At 38.4% G+C, this 12,387-nt stretch overlaps 2 pseudogenes; both read right to left on the bottom strand.

Annotated features, from left to right (window-relative positions):
* Nucleotides 1-322: 322 nt before the first annotated feature.
* On the bottom strand, nt 323-5,525 carry LOC133895163 (uncharacterized; annotated as a pseudogene).
* Nucleotides 5,526-6,451: 926 nt separating this feature from the next.
* LOC133895161 (phospho-2-dehydro-3-deoxyheptonate aldolase 1, chloroplastic-like) lies at nt 6,452-11,347 on the bottom strand (annotated as a pseudogene).
* Nucleotides 11,348-12,387: the final 1,040 nt, after the last annotated feature.

Raw genomic sequence — 12,387 nt, 5'->3', positions numbered from 1 at the left:
TAGAGGTCCTGAATCAATATATATGCATATATATATATGTGACAATATGCAAAAATATTCCTCATAGACTGGGAATATTATATATATATATATATATATATATATATATATATATATATATATATATATATATATATATATATAAAACAGGAATTACCATTCAAGGGGGTCAGTTTATGAAAAACTGCAATAAAAACGCTCTTCTGTTTTGGTCAGGAGGAACAATTCTCATGCTCCGATGCAGTGGAAAATTTGAATACATAGTGCCAGCGGAATCAACAGAAACTCCATCTCCATATCAGGATTAACTTTGCTTATTTCTTCAATGCCGTAATTTTCTCGAGAGGCCGCCATTATTATTTACATTGACTTCAACATTGTCAAATGCAGCATTGCTTTCCTGGGTGCTTTTACTTGAAGGGGACCTGCTGTGAGGAACATCTTCATGAACCTGAAACCAAGATCCTCTATCTTGTACCTGCATGGGGCAGAAAAGGAACCATTCGGGAAACTAGAATCGAACAATAAGATTTTTGCAACCTTGATTATCTATGTGCAGTGTTTCCCAGTAGAGAATAGCTGTTCAGGAAAAACAAAAACCTAAAATGAAGAATATAAAAATATCATGGTTTTGCAAAAAGAAACAATTAATAATAAAATGAGAAACTTCCCTGTAAAATTATCACTAAACTAAAAACCATCCTATTACCAAGTGAAAGAAAAAAAAATTATCCGGTAAGTTGCCTTTGAATCAGGCAAGAGTTTTGGAATTTCAGAATCCTGAACCCAGACACACATACGCACCAGGAAAAAAGAACACAATTTAGAAGAGCATTCATCCTGGACAGGACACATAGAAAACAGAATGTAATCTAGAGAGATGATGCATGGTTAGAGATATGGACACTAAGCTTCCAAGTGCTAAGCCCCGGACGATAGACCAATTCGGGTAGCTCGTTAGAAACATCAAGAAGTTCAACAGAGTTTCCACTTCTCCGAAGGAGCTATATGATTATGAGATATATGACCAACTTGCAAAGTAAATTTATGAAGAACATAAATTGGGCACGGAACATAGAAACAGAATAGCGAAGAAGGCTCTGTACACAACAAGTATTGAATTACATAAAAGAAATACGAAACTGGTAGCTGCTGAACAGCCAACTGGATCTTCTGAGTTTTGAGGAGGCAGTTTAGATGGGGGATCGTGTTTAGCTTAAGCATCATATATCCACTTGTCTGAGTTTGCAAGGCATATAAATTTAGTTTACCCACACATCATTTTAGGATCATATAAGCTACCTTGCCTTATCTATTATATTATAATCCCAATAAGGAACCTAAGAGGATAAGGCTAAAGTGCTAAACTAGTCCAGAAGGCCTTCAAGCGCAGAGATTTAGCTCATTTCCAGGCTAGAAATTGTAATTTGTAAGTGATAACAGCTTCACATTCCATAATTCAACAGTAGAAGCTACATTGTGTTAAGTTCGGGGGGAAACATTTGTAGCTACAGTAAGTGCCTCGGCCACAGCAGCCCCTCCCCCATTTTAAGTAACTACTACCTGATACAACAAAATAACAAATTTGATATGCCAGATTATTAATCATAAAAATTTCAACTAATACAGTTTTGCCACAAAACAGATCCAAATCATGCACTAACTTGGTTTTTGTAATTTGGATGGTTTATATGATAAATTGATAACAGTTACAGAGGAACTCTGCAGAACTTCCTAAGCAGGCTCACTGAACAGTTTATTATTACTATGTAGGCTCATTGAACAATTCATGATATACTACAATTAACACTACCTGATTCACAAGTACTAGCTCGATTTGAAAGAAGAAACCAACAGCAACACCAACAAACAAAAACAACAAATGCTTACCACGCATAGCAATATCTACTTGCAGATGATGAAGTTCATTCCCCATTCCTGAGTTCCTACACAGCAAAAACAGATCATGACCCTGAGAAAAAATAGAAGGAAGCATAAAAGCAGCACAAGGATAAATATTCAGTGCTTACCACTTTCTCCACATGTCATGACCCTTGTGAATAGTCCCATCACCACTGCAGGGAACATCACAAAGTACATTGCCGAATTCTAACCTTTGTGGATTGCTGGTATCCTTATAAGCTTCTGAATAATGCTTTGCACGCGGACAACTAGGGAAGTTTTGTGCTTCATGGTTTGTTACTGTTAGGTTGGCGGTGCACATTCTCTTTGTATTATGGATAAGGGTGTTGCATCTTTGCACATTGACATCATTAGCTATCACCTAATCACAGTTTCACCAGAGGAAGGGGACATATATAACTAATGCGGACAACCAGGGTAGATTGGCAGTGCACATATATGAATATCAGAGGGTCTTATAACATCAATAGTCGTGGCTTGCATGTAGCAAAACCAGATACTACCAAATATTGTAATTGAGCTTTCGTTTCCAGTGTCCACAAATTAGATGGAGTTTCAAGAACAATAGTTTTATTACTTTATGTAACAGATGGAGAGATGTACCAATGCTCCTGAAAGTAGTCCTGGTTCTTTTGATTGGTGAATCATCTCAAGTAACTGGAAAGTTTTAGAGCCTGGAGGAGCACACACTACACAAGTACCGGAAAAAAGTGAGGCTATATTATAAGAGTATTTTATCATCCAATCAAATCCAAGAGTTCTAACACCCATTAGCAATTGAAACTGACAGTCGGCTTGTATGAGAGGCATGTGACATTTAAGATAATGAACAAGAATTAAGATACGAACAAACTATCAAGGATATGGTGATCAGGTTGTACATTCAGAAACAATGGTGGTACCTGCATAAATAACTTTATGTATTGAAAGAAGGCTTAATCTAGGATAGATAAGAGAAATTGAACTACAAGATAGCTGAGGTAAATATAGTTCATAAGCAAATTGGTACGAGATGCTCACCATGCTTACAGCCTCTTGCTAGTTATATTACCAACCTCACTCCCGTGCTTTAAAAACTCATGAAAACTGGAATGCAAAAATAATGAATCATTAAAGTAACATCAGGGTAGGAAATAGCGACAGTGATTAATGGTTAAGGATACTAATAATTGGATGATGAAATAATATTATCGAAAAGAGAAAAAGAAATAATCTAGGTCGGGATGGAACATTAGCATTACTAATTAAAGTGATGCAACTCAGCCCTTCCCTAACTTCCACAATTCAGTAAGCAACCTTTCTTATTACATGAGAAGGGTAGCTAATGCGCTGCCTAGTCTGAAAATTTGCATTTACAGAATCACTTTCCAGTATCATTCTCAAAACTGCTAGAATGCCATCATCAAAATCCAACGCTGACGCAGTATGAAATGGGAGATTGGAAGGCCAAAATGAAAGATTTGGCATGCTCTGTTACATATGAATGGTATGTTTTGAAGCATATTCCACCTCCCTCAAATAACATAAACTTTTAGGTAAATTGGTAAGTGCAGGAAACACAATAGTGTATGAGGCTATGAGCCGGCCAAAGGTCCAAAGTTCAATACTAGGTTAACACTATTTTTATAAAAGATATATTTGCAGACTTCACTTCAAGTCCACGTCATAGATCTGAGTGAGCCTAGACATGAAAGGGTCATGTTGAAGCACCAATAACTAAAGCTTTTAGTGAACTGGTTGATATATGAAACAAAATAGTATGAAGTACAAACATTTCAACGAAAGAGCATTGAGTTTCAAGAGACTTGGTATGTAAGTATTGCAGACATACACCATATTTTTTATATCATTTACTGGATTTGTCACACAATTGTGTTTATGGCTATATCTCTAGAGAAAATGTAGCAAAGTTTAAGGAAGATTCTACTATTTGCTGCTGAATAACTTGCTATGTTCCTTATATGCTATTGTTGTATCAGTGATATGTGGATCCAGGTCCCATATGTCATCTTCCTATTGGATGTCATATCGTAGATTAGGCAGTTATTCAATGACGTATCGTAGATTTATCGAAATAGTAGATAGGTTTAGTGCATGCAAAACTCTTATTGCCACCTGTATACAGATGATCAGGCAAAATTTTATGCCACTGGTAAGAATCGTTAAAATGAACATCACGCTGTAATTTATTACCTCTCGAGTGCCTAATTTTTCCTCAGTTCCTTCCGAGAGAAGTTCAAATGCCATGCAAGATTGCCTGGATGCCAAGGCAAGGGCATGACAGCATCTTCTCCGTACTCATTACTAACCTTTGCAAATAATTTTTCATCGTACATTAGAAAATATCAAGGAGAAAGATAAGTAAAATGTATACATGACGAAAAAAAGGCAACCTCACTCTCCAAAGATCTCCTGAGGTTGTTTTCTAACTTTGAGCAAATATCTTTAAAAAATCTGGCAGCTGAAAAGGAAAGTAAAACTTCAGCTCACCGATCCGGATCCTCTGCAGTGAAGGAGTCACTGCAAAGGATCTGCTATGATGAGAAATCTCAGCCGTCCGATATACGGTGAATGCTTCGGATTGGCTAATACATTAAATATGCTACAGTACAAAAAGGTGGTGGGTAGCGTCGACATATCCGTCGGTGGGGAGCCATCGGAAATGGAGAGGCTAGGTGGCGCAGGAGAGCATGCTCGTTGCGTCGGTCTACGTAGAAGAGAGAGAGATGACAATGACCGGAGGTTGAAGAAAACAAATCAATTGTAGGATGATCGTAGCGTGAACTGAAGCAAATGTTAATTTATAAAGCCGACTATGTTGGACCTTTCAAAACAAAACAAAAGGACGAAAGACATCTACAAATATAATAGAGTAGAACCATTTTATCGTAGAAATACAAGTTATATATATATAGTTTATTTGAATTAAAAAAAATAAACTAAAGATTCACTCCAGTTTAACTAAACTAAGAGAAAAACTAAATGAACTATCATTGGATATTCACGCACTCACCTGCATCTAGATCGTAGACCAACGATACAACCTGTTTGTAAATCCTGTGAACAAATTTGTCATTACCCGAGCACCTAAACCCTTCAAATTTTAACACCGAATCACGCCCAAAACGGCAGCCTAATTCACTTCAAATCGCACCAAATAAGAACGGATAGCTACGTGAAATTGAAACAAGCATCGCACCTTACAACCTCGAAGGCAGCGTTCTCGAGGGGCGGCGGCTGCCACGATGGGTTAGCTCGAGGAATGAGATCGTCTGATTTCACCGGAGCAGCGAACCGTTGATTCGAGATAAATGATTAGATTTTATGATACAATATTGTGAATAATAAAAATTACTACACTAACTACAGATTTGTTATAGCCTACTACTACAGTACCACTGCTATAGTATTCGGCGTCAGCTGCACTGATGATCCTCTCACAAAACACTGTTACCCTTCGACTTCAAAGAACCAGATCCGGCCTCGCGGCGGCGGCCGCAGGAGAAGGGAGTTGGGGACTGTGCCTCCATAGGCTCTCGAGCGCCTGCGTCAAGCTGCGGCGCTGCACACTGCTGCGCTTCCTTTCTTTGTCCCCGATGCATCGCCTCATCTGGCCGCCGGCGACGATGCGATGGTGGAGCGAGGTACGTAGTAATTGACTATCTGGTCTTAATTATTGTTTGACTTGAGGAATATAATAAGTTTTATCCATCTAGAGGCGTTTCATCATAATCATATGATTATCCTATTGATTTCTCAAACTAAACATTCCATGGGAGAAACGTCTTTTAAGGTTGAAGACCTTTTTTCTCCCTCGCATACAGCAAAGGAAAGAAAATAGAGGGGTGGAGAACAAGGCTTGGGTGGTTAATGGAAATAGTTTATTCTCTGTTTATTATAGATCAAACTTTAGATTTTGCTACTTAGGTGTTTTACTGAGATGAATTTTTTTCAGTAGTAGATGATCTGTCATCTACAGCAAGACACCCCTTCTCATCCTTGCACCCTCATTTTCGGTTTTCAATTGACCTTGTGTGAGTATATACGTGCATATGTCTATGAGTTATTATGGTGATTAAAAAAATAGAGAGAGGTGAGGGTAGAGGTGAGGAGTACAAATGATTACAATTGCAAAATAAGCCTACTAACTAGGACCGGTTGGTTGTTGTATAAAGAGAACGTAATACTCGAAGGATTAATGCAAAAGTACAAGGTTGAGGCTTAAAAGGTCATACCATTCTTCCATTCCATGAGCACATATCAAATTCAGCTAGTGCATGAACCAACTAAGTTCAGCTAGTGCATGAACCAACTAGATAGATTTGGCGTATAGTACAATTCAAGGGGAAAATTAAGTAGAACTACTACTTGACGAATAGGAAAACTAGTGAATGTAACTTGCATTGTTTATTTATATGACAACGAAAATCAAAATGTGTCTTGTTTACCAGTACATTACGCGAAATTTGACACAACAGCTAAAGAAAACTGGACGGCCGGTCCTTATAGTGAACCTTCTGATCACAGTTTACAGTATCTGCTTAGAACCCCATTCATGGAATGGTACCCAGCGCTGGTTCATGCTCAAGGGCGATGAGGCCATCCTCCTTTTCCGAAGGCGCTCGGCGATGATGAATGCCATCTCCAGGGACTGCGAGGCATTAAGCCGTGGGTCGTAGTGCGTGTAGTAGCGTGAGTCCAGATCGTCGAATGTCACGGTACACAGCCCACCAATGCATTCTGTCACATTTTGTCCGGTCATCTCCAGATGCACTCCTCCGGGTGGCAACCTTCTTGTTCACGAACATCAAAGAATGCACGTACCTCAGCCTGGATCAGGTTTCAAAATACGTCGGTAACCGCTTGATATTCACGGTTACCGATCAATTCGCTGCGGTTCGTATTCAGAAATCGATCGATTTTCGGTTAAATTCAAATTCAAAATTCATTTTTTTAAAAAAAATTAGACAAAATTCGACTGATTTCTACCGAATTCCACCGAATTACTGTCGAAAACTGCGAATATCAAAGAAATCGCCGGGGCTCGGTAATCGGTCTTGAATCGAATTTTGAAACCTTGGCCTGGATTGGACAACATATCAATCAGTCAGTTCATTTTATTCGTTCTCCAGTATGATGTCAGGTGCATAAAAGTTACCCTACCAAGCATTGAGCGATAGCAATGAAAGCTCAACTTGTCGTCCTATACTTTGGCTGCTAACTGGTAAGGATTGTCAAATAGATCGTCGAAAGACCAAACCACTTCATCCAACCAATTATAGGGATAATGGGCTGGAATATTGTAAGATCCACAGGTCCATGAAAGAGCAATAGATAGAACATAGTTCTTTATCAGTCACTTTCAAGAGCTTTTTGTTCCAGTTGCATGGAGCCATGGATGATTGTACTATTTTCATTAGAGAACGGAAAAATCCTTGTGACGAAGCTATGTTGCCCAGCCCTTTATTCTCTTTTAATATCGTTGTAGCTTTCGATATACAAAATAAGTTTGTAATAAATTCTTTCATACATGATATATTTATCCCTCTCGATTTCTTCAATATTCAATCAATGCACATAAGCCACCACACTCATTGAATTGAAAATTCATTTTTCAATAGACTTTAAAATGATCATTCTAATAAAATATCACTTAAAAACCTAAAACGACATCTATTTAAAAATAAAATAAAATTTTGAAAACATCTATTTAAAAATGAAGGTAGTACCACTCACTATCCACTCAATAGAATAAAGAGAGATAATAGAAACTAGCAATGAGCCAAATAGTGAGAAGTAGGATTGTAAGCGAAGAGAATTTCTGTCGAAGGAGCGAATTTTTAGCCCACAAGGGGCCTTCATGGTGTTCCCATGCATTGGGTCAGTGACCCATGTTACTATCTGGCCAGCCCCACGGACACGTATCAGATGAGGGAGTTTCACTGTCATGTTCTCAGGTCCCATTCTTCTGATGATGATGATTCTCCCTGCCCTGTTTTCAGGATTCAAGATATCAATCAACCACACAAGTTCCGCTGGGTCCATCTTGTCACTGACCTATATTTCATTAGATGAAAGGGGTGAAATTTCATTCAGCGAATGTACGAATACTTGTGCTTTTCAAATGCAGAGTTCAAACTCGGTACATCATGAGTTGTTAAGTGTCCACGTATCACATTTAAGCATATTCAAGCATATCAGTGGTATATCTCAAGCATTCTTGCAAGAGATTGGAACTTCAGAAAGAATTTGAGCCAGAAATAAGACCATCTGAAAATATTTTGGTACATCAGCAGTGCATTGTTTCTGAAGTTCCGGATGATTCTGAACTGCTAAGTAGGCAACAGAGTTCAAGCATGGACAGTTTAGGATACAAAATTAACTAAAGTTTATTTTTAATGATGTAGAAAGTGGTCAAGCAGAATCAGGAGATAGAACTAGGAAGTCGGCAAAGCCAAAGCAAGTGATGATTAAAAGTACGGGCTCCTTTACGGTGAAAAATGATACCCGGAGTTTAAGGGTATTTTTATAATTATTTCATTAGGTGATTAAATTACGATCACTACCCTTAAGGGCTAATATCATCATTTTCTTAACCCCAAATCACCGCGGCCTCTCTCAATCCTGTACGCACAGCCTCTCCATTCCTCGAACCCTGTAGCGGCCACGACCAGGCTCTGTCGTCCTCTCTCCGTGTTAGGTGCAAAACACCAAGGGAGTTTGACGCAGCCTGTGGCTTCGCAGTCACAACTACGTAGATCCCGTTCCCTTTTGAAGGTTTATTTAACCCTTAAGTGTGGTTTTAGTAATTAATGATAATATATATAGACTAATAATTATGTTGAGAATTATTTGTAGGTTGTTCCATAGTTGTTATATGGAGAATTGAGCATGAATTTATTAATAAATGATAAGTGATTAAGAGATATGTATCAAGATGAATGAGCTTTAAGTGATGCTCGGGTGATGCTCATAAGATAAAAGAGAAGCTCAAGAAGATTGACGATAAGCGTGAATATTAAGTCACTTGTGAAGATTAAGTGACTAAAAGTATAAGATTGTCAATTAAGTTTTATGGACTAACCCACATGCTTAAGAGCGAGTGGGGTTAGTTTCATATGAAGATTGATAAAAGGAGTGAAGGCCACGTTACTTGTGAAGACCAAGTGGCTTAACGTATAAAGTTGTCTATTAGGTTTTATAGACTAACATGTATACTTTATGATTGTGAGTGAGTTGTAGTTAGGTTCCATAAAAATGCATGAGTTAAATTGAGATATTCAATATGTCAAGTTAGAAGAGTAAAATCAAGACAAGCTTAGTGGACAATTTATACGCTTGATGCTTACGGTTCATACCTTAGTGGTGAACCAAATAAAGATGATATGAAAAGAGAAGTCTTCCACGCTTGGTGCATGGAAAACAATCAAGTGAACTTCATCAAGCTTCCAAAAGATCAAGAGAGAATCGAGATAGGAAGTGAGGATGATCATCATCATCAAGAAGAATAGGAGTTGATGATGAGCCTTGAATATCTATGAGAAGCATTGAGACTTAATGATGTGTTTGTCAAATCCGATGGGATTGCTCGAGATAAAAGTATAACTAGAATATATTTTTTAGTTTTACTGATTTTAAGGAGTTTGGTGGGAGACCGGACTATAGGATTAATAGCCATACTATCAAGAGCGGCTACCGAAAGTGTTGCTCGATTGTTATGTCGAGTGCTCAAACCATGTACTTAGTGCGGGATGGGTTTGTGTTGAGAGTTCATTTTAGAAGTTCGAAGTATCTAAAAGATGTTTTAGATTTAACCCTTTGTTGGTTTTAGTCTTAGTAGCGAAAATTGGTTGTGATCAAGCCTTAGTGGTGTTTGACATGTTCCATGTGGTATTTAGTTTAATCTTGAGGGATTAAGCTTTGTACAATGGTTGGAAGTGTTCGAATGAGATTTCAGAGTGTTTCTAGTTTTGATCAAATATGGTTGAGATCATTAATTCAATAGGGATGTGTAGCTCTCTAAATAAGCTTTCTGTAGAGTCTGAAATCACCGAAATTGGATATCGGGATCAAAAGTTATCAGCGTTTTTTAGGAATTTAGCTGTGCTGATTTTGGATGTTCTGATGAATAGTTCGAATGTTCTGATGTGGCAAAACATCTGATTTTAAGAAACTCAATGTTCTCTGTTTGGAGTTAGTTTTGGATCGGATGTTCTGATCCATACATCGGATATTTTGATGTGTTGTTTTTACCAGATCTGATTGTTAGGATTTGAAGGATGTGATGTTCCGATCAGTGCAAAGTCTATCCAACGACTAGTTTTTAGAGTTGGGGCATAACTACCTCTTTGTCTACTTGCATGAGGGCAAGTCTTTGGAGGGGTTTTGAAGTTATTTTTTTAGTGTTTGCAAAGGCTTGAGAGGTGTTGGAACTTGGTGTTCCACCTCTGAGTGCTCCCTTTCTCTCTAGGGTTGCTTTGTGATAACTAAGGCCTCTATGGCTTAGTGAGTGGAGAGAGAGAGGTGTGAGTGGTGTGGTGCTTTGGTAGCTCACAGTTGGCGCATTAGTTGTGTGTGTTTGAGCACTCGACGTTGATCGTGCGTGAGTTCGAGAGCTTATTACTCTTGGAGACTACCATCTTCTAGACGGCTCGGTGGTGGATTGACGGCATGTGTGCAACCTTATGAGGAAATGAGTTGAAAGAGACTCGGCTCAAGTGTGACCGAGCTTATTTAATGTAGACATAGGATATCGATGGATATCCAAACTTAGCTAACAAATCATTTGTCTCTGTATTTTCTTACTCTTGTGCATTACTCTTGTATGCTTATTTCTATGTGTATTGAGTTAATTTCGTGATATTCAATCTAACTATTTTTTATATATATCAGAACATCCGATGAACAGTTCGGAACATCCGATTAACAGTAAAATTGGAACATCTAATGAATAGTATCAGACCTTTCGATTAGAGTTTCTTGTATATCTTGCTATATTTAAATAATCTTTATCATCCTAGGATTGTAACTTCCATATTTATTTAGGGTGATTGTGCACTAGTTGAGCCTAACATATGTAGGTTTTTCACTTGTGAAAGATCTATTAATTTATTTTTACTGCAACTTTAGACTAGCTATTGAATAAAGGGTCAAACTTTTGCAAAACACCTATTCATTCCCTCTCTATACGACATTATTGTCCTTTCACCCTTGCACACTTACGGCCATCACCGCCTGTATCCTAGCCATGCACACATGCCACCGCCTGTGTACGCCGCCACTTGAGGGCCAGCATCCTTGTCGTCGTTAGCGGCTCCAGTGCGTCCCCAGCAGCCACGGAGGGAGCAGCAGAAGGAGTTTGAGGTCGTTGATGGATGCCCCCATTGAGGTCGTCGACGTCAACCATGAGGCTCGCCTCCTCCATCGCCTTGAAACAGCATGAACTGCTCCGCAACGCACAATGAAGAACCCTAGCACGATGAAGAATCCTAGCACACAATGAACCAATCGATATGAATCCATAAAATATGATTCAAAATTATAATTACTACTTTGTCCTATTTAAATCTAATTATTTATAAGTTTGTCACTCATTCTATTTCTAATAGTACTCCTCTGATATCCATAGATGATACTATGATAATGATGAAAAGTATCATTAGATTAATCTAAACCATCTGATTAAGGAATTGGATGGTCCATATTGATTATTGTCCATGTAAAAGTGCTCAAAAGTGTAGTATCCTTCTTCGGTATCAAGGAATCATTTCCGCTTTAAGGTCATCTGGTGACTAGAAGTGTTAATACTAATAATGCAAGGAGAATATACTGCATATCAAAATCAGTTCAAGAAATTTTGCAACTGAGTTTAGAAGTTGGTGAACAGCTTAAGATTGCTCTAAAGATGTTTGTAAGTACTTCAATCAGGCGACTTTCTTTACCGATTCAACTATTTTCAGGAACATGCATTTTTATTGGAAGAGTATACATCTTTTACTGGAACATCTATTTTCTCTTTCAGGAAACACATAGATCGAAGGATGGCTGTTCTTGTGCATATAGGTTGCCTTACGAGGGATTACCGTTGCTGCTTCCATACGTCAGCGAGCGGATACTATATGCATCTCCAGTCGACTTTCACCGCCTTTTACAATACAGAACCATCAACTTTGCTCATTTTTTCGATGCCAAACTCGGGGAGGAAGCTGCATTTCTGACACCTGGTTGCTGTGTTGTAGTGCTGCATGATGAAAGTAAGGTGCCCTATGTAAAGATGAAAGAAATCGTGAATTCAGGATAATGTAAAATGTTTCAGGGCATAAGAATGAAGATTCCATTTCTATGGATCCCTCGACAATTGCCATTGTTTGCTGGAGAGGGAAAGGAACTGTGAATGTTATGGTTTCTCCGCCGGATAGGAAGGAGCTGCTTGAAAGGATCGAATACCGTTTCGGGCTCAAAGCT

This window comes from Phragmites australis, chromosome 16 (genome assembly GCF_958298935.1).
Source record: "Phragmites australis chromosome 16, lpPhrAust1.1, whole genome shotgun sequence".
NCBI classification, from domain to species: domain Eukaryota; kingdom Viridiplantae; phylum Streptophyta; class Magnoliopsida; order Poales; family Poaceae; genus Phragmites; species Phragmites australis.
This window is presented reverse-complemented; position numbering and strand designations above follow the sequence as displayed.